The sequence below is a fragment of the Theobroma cacao genome, chromosome 7, assembly GCF_000208745.1.
Source record: "Theobroma cacao cultivar B97-61/B2 chromosome 7, Criollo_cocoa_genome_V2, whole genome shotgun sequence".
In the NCBI taxonomy this organism is placed as follows: domain Eukaryota; kingdom Viridiplantae; phylum Streptophyta; class Magnoliopsida; order Malvales; family Malvaceae; genus Theobroma; species Theobroma cacao.
The window spans coordinates 11,644,771-11,648,988 of NC_030856.1; the positions used below are offsets into that span (position 1 = coordinate 11,644,771).

Consider the following 4,218-nt stretch of genomic DNA (forward strand, 5'->3'; position numbering starts at 1 on the left):
GTTTAGGTTGAATTTAAAATAGATTTTATCTATACCACTAAAACTAATATTATCATATACTTAAATGTAAGAGATAAATTTTGATAAATAATAATAAATAGGTGATAGAACCACAATTAAATTTTAAATTTAAATTAAATTTATAAATCCAACATTTTCCCATTTGATTAACAATGCATCTGAGATTGCGTTGGGCTTGCCTTATTACCAACGAGCTCTACAAGTGGACTTTACGTGTTTTTGTTCATGTAGAGAGATGCATATTACTAAAAACCTACTTTTTGTTGCTCAAATTGTTAATGAAAATTGAAACTTTCATAAAAAGTTAATTATATTGTTTACTTATTAACTTGTTAACAGATTTTTATTACTTTTTTAAAATTATATTAATTGACCATACAGTAAAATATGTTTGTTTCCTTAATTTTTTAGAAGAAGAAATATGCACTTATTCCTCAAAAATAAAATAAAGACTGAATACCCGTAAGAATGGCCATCGATGGTATGAACGGCCATGCAAGTTGTTAAGATTGGCAGTTGGAATACCCATGTGATATGAGGCTGCCAACAGTTAGATGTGGTCATTGATACCCCTATTTGAGCAGCTGTTTTTGTTCAAAAAAGTCAATAGTTATGCTACTTTGCTGCTTAAAGCTTTTAGACAACAGGCCCAGCTGCTTAAAGTCAATAATTAAGTTTTTAGTCTTAATGTATTGAATGTGCTGTTATTACTTGCAATAGCATATCGCTTTTGCATACATGAAAGAATATACAACTACTTGCTTTTCAAAAAAAACTAAAACCTACAAAAAATTATTAAAAATCTTGGGGTTAAGAGTGTTAATAAGAATTAATTCAATGTAAGATAATTTAGTGTAGGAGAATGTTGGCAGTAGTTGAGATTCTTATAAAAAAATATGACCCAACCTATTATTAATACATGCCTTAAAAAGCTACATTTTCAGATTATCACAATATAATTTAAATTCTTTTTTAAATATTCAAAGATCCAACACATAATGTACAAGTTTTGCAACTTCCCTTCCTTTCACAAAGAAGTTCTAAATCTTGAGAAGATTATATTTCTTCCGTTTCATATGTGTCTTTAATTTCAACTTTACACAAAATTTAAGAAATTTAAATGTGAATTTTAACTTCATTGATTTTGAATTTTCTTTCACAACCTATCTTGACATAAAAAAAATTGAATAGTTATAATTAGGGCTAATGAGGAAAAATAAGAATGATCTTTCTCTTTTTTTTTTTTTTACTTTTCCAAATAAGATATTAATTTTGGACAACTAAAAATATGCAAATATAAAATAAATGTGAGACAGAATGAGTAATTTCTATCTCTAATTAAAAAATAAAATGCGAATTAAGGGCAAGCATTTATTTAAGCCATTACTTATACAACCATCCTTAAATTACTCAAACCAAGAACTTGAACTAATAAACCATTTATGTTATATGTAATAATTTTTATTTTACTCTTGAANAGGGCTAATGAGGAAAAATAAGAATGATCTTTCTCTTTTTTTTTTTTTTTACTTTTCCAAATAAGATATTAATTTTGGACAACTAAAAATATGCAAATATAAAATAAATGTGAGACAGAATGAGTAATTTCTATCTCTAATTAAAAAATAAAATGCGAATTAAGGGCAAGCATTTATTTAAGCCATTACTTATACAACCATCCTTAAATTACTCAAACCAAGAACTTGAACTAATAAACCATTTATGTTATATGTAATAATTTTTATTTTACTCTTGAACTATATTTGTTTTTTTGCTCACCCAATAAAAGATTTTATTGAATATACGAAGAAAGTACATAGTAGATGTAGCCCTTAATAGAGGGGAGATATCACGAGAAATAAAAGGAGAACAATACATGTGAGACAAACTCAAAGTAACTAAACCAAACAGCTAAGCTTAACAACGATCAGATAAACATAAAGAGACAAAAACAAGAACAATTAAAAGGCAAGAAGAATTGACTTCAGTTATAAACTGTCCAATGGTAAGAAGGATAACGAGAAAAGCAGCAAAAAAGGAGATGGATGCCCAGGGACTGTTAAAATAATTCTGCTTTAATTTCGCCTTCCATGAGTTCCAACGTCTTGTGCAATGCGTCTTCAGGTCAACAAATATCTCCTCGTAATAAAAGGTGTCACCTTGAGCAACAGCTTCATCATTACCCAATATTTTCGATAATTCCATGGAAACGAAGTGATTGCACATCCTTGGCTGAGTTGATAAGGCTATCCATCAACGTCACATAATCAATGACATAAGTTGAACCTTCCTCATATAGTTCATAGGCAATGAGGTTACGAAAGAGACGCTTGGTATAGTCTTCAACCACAAAGGTTGGAATCTTCATTGTCTTGTCTGTAAAGCTTTTATCAAACAAACTCTTCACATCGATCTCTTCGGAGCTATTCATGAATTGGATTCCTGCTTCTTCCAGCTCTGTTACACAACGTAAGGATTGCCATCCCACTTGGCCTTTTCTTAAATTTTCTTTTCTCTTGCACAGCATACCAATGTCCATTTGAAGAAGTTGTGGTCGGCGCCCTTAGTCACACCGCTCTCTTCGTCACCTCGAAATTTCTTTTCTTTTGGCTTTTCTAGGCCGCCTTCTTCTCCTACCATTTCTTTTTCCTTTTTGGTTCTAAGGTAGTCTTGATGGCTCCTTATTCCATGAGGAGAAGGAGACCAATTATCATGCACTAAGCTTAGTAGGTGCTTGATATTGTCGATATCTTTGATGGTAGGAAGGTTTTATTCCACTTCTTTGGCCCTGGCAAGAAATCAGAAAGGATAGAAAATGCATGGCAAGTGAAATCTTTTCCATTTGTTGGATCCTTGATCACGTGATACAAGCCCACTAACACAAAGAAAGGAAGTTGATTTTCGAATAGCAACAAGTCATGATATAAGGCATTTAGGACCCACTTTAGTTTGAAAAAAGGATCATCACCTGGTACCTTCCCACTCAATAGCTCAACAATAAAGCACCAATCAAGTAGTATCATTCTTCCAAATTTATCTTCAATATCATTTGACAAGGATGGGGAATACAATTTTCGAGCTCGCTCTAAGTTCATGGCCTTCACAGATCTATCCTTGCTTTGCTCATCTTTTCTCTCAAGAATCCTCTGTAAACACCGAGTTTTGTACACTTCCATCTCTTTCAAGTGCGCCTTATTAGCACCATGGTAATATGGACCAATTGAAATTAGTTGGGGTTCATAGGCACTTTCATTTACCTGCCGCATATGATGAGCCACTGTCAAAAGATAGGCCTTGTCGTTGAGCCCTGGACCTGGAGATTCCTGTATCAACGATGCAAAAATATGGAAGATACTTTGTTGGAAAGGAGACACATTTCGATATATGCAAAAGCCATATCAGCTAAAATGCGTTAGAAAAAGAAAGTTTTAGAAAGCTTTCTTCACCTCATGCTCAGCTGAGCAAAAGAGTAAATGGCAAATGACAGACAGGTGTAGGAGATTATAGATACATACGTTTCATCAGACGTTTAATATTGTCGCAACCACTATTCAAGGGAAATTAACTAATTAAGTCTTTAGCCGAATGTAATAAACTAATGGCCCGCCCTGTCCCAAAACAATTTTTAATATCATTTTATTAAAAAAGCCCCTAAAAGATGAGGCAACTAATAATTAATATATATTATAATTTAAATATTTTGATATTTTAAAAATGATGATAATTTTCTGTTTTTAATCGTCAATTAAAGCGAAGCATGTCTAGGAATATCAAACGTGAATTGCACAGTATCACATTTGGTGGACAGAAAGCCTTATACATGACCTCAATTAACTATTTTTTGCAATGAGATGGGTTAATCTAAACACCTAATTTCATGATTACAAGTAAATTTCCTAGATATTTTCAAAATTTTCGTTTACCTGAATAGCGGGAGGTATGGCAGAAGCTGGCAACTGCAATGACATCGAGTACAACTCGATGGGCAGCTCCCTTTTCCACTCATCCAGTAGTGGCTGCGACCACGGCTTCACCTGTCCAAGATCAATGTAACTTTTTTCTTTTTTTTTCTTGCTAGGCCAATGATTTAAATATTATTACTGAGTTCAAAAATGAACAATCATAAACGGCAAACATAAGCAGTGTCATACAACTACTTAGTTGTCAAGACCAAAACCAGAGCATAGTTATAACTTT

General features: G+C 32.5%; 1 pseudogene; it reads right to left on the reverse strand.

Moving 5' to 3' along the window:
• On the reverse strand, nt 1,939–3,989 carry LOC18594682 (annotated as a pseudogene).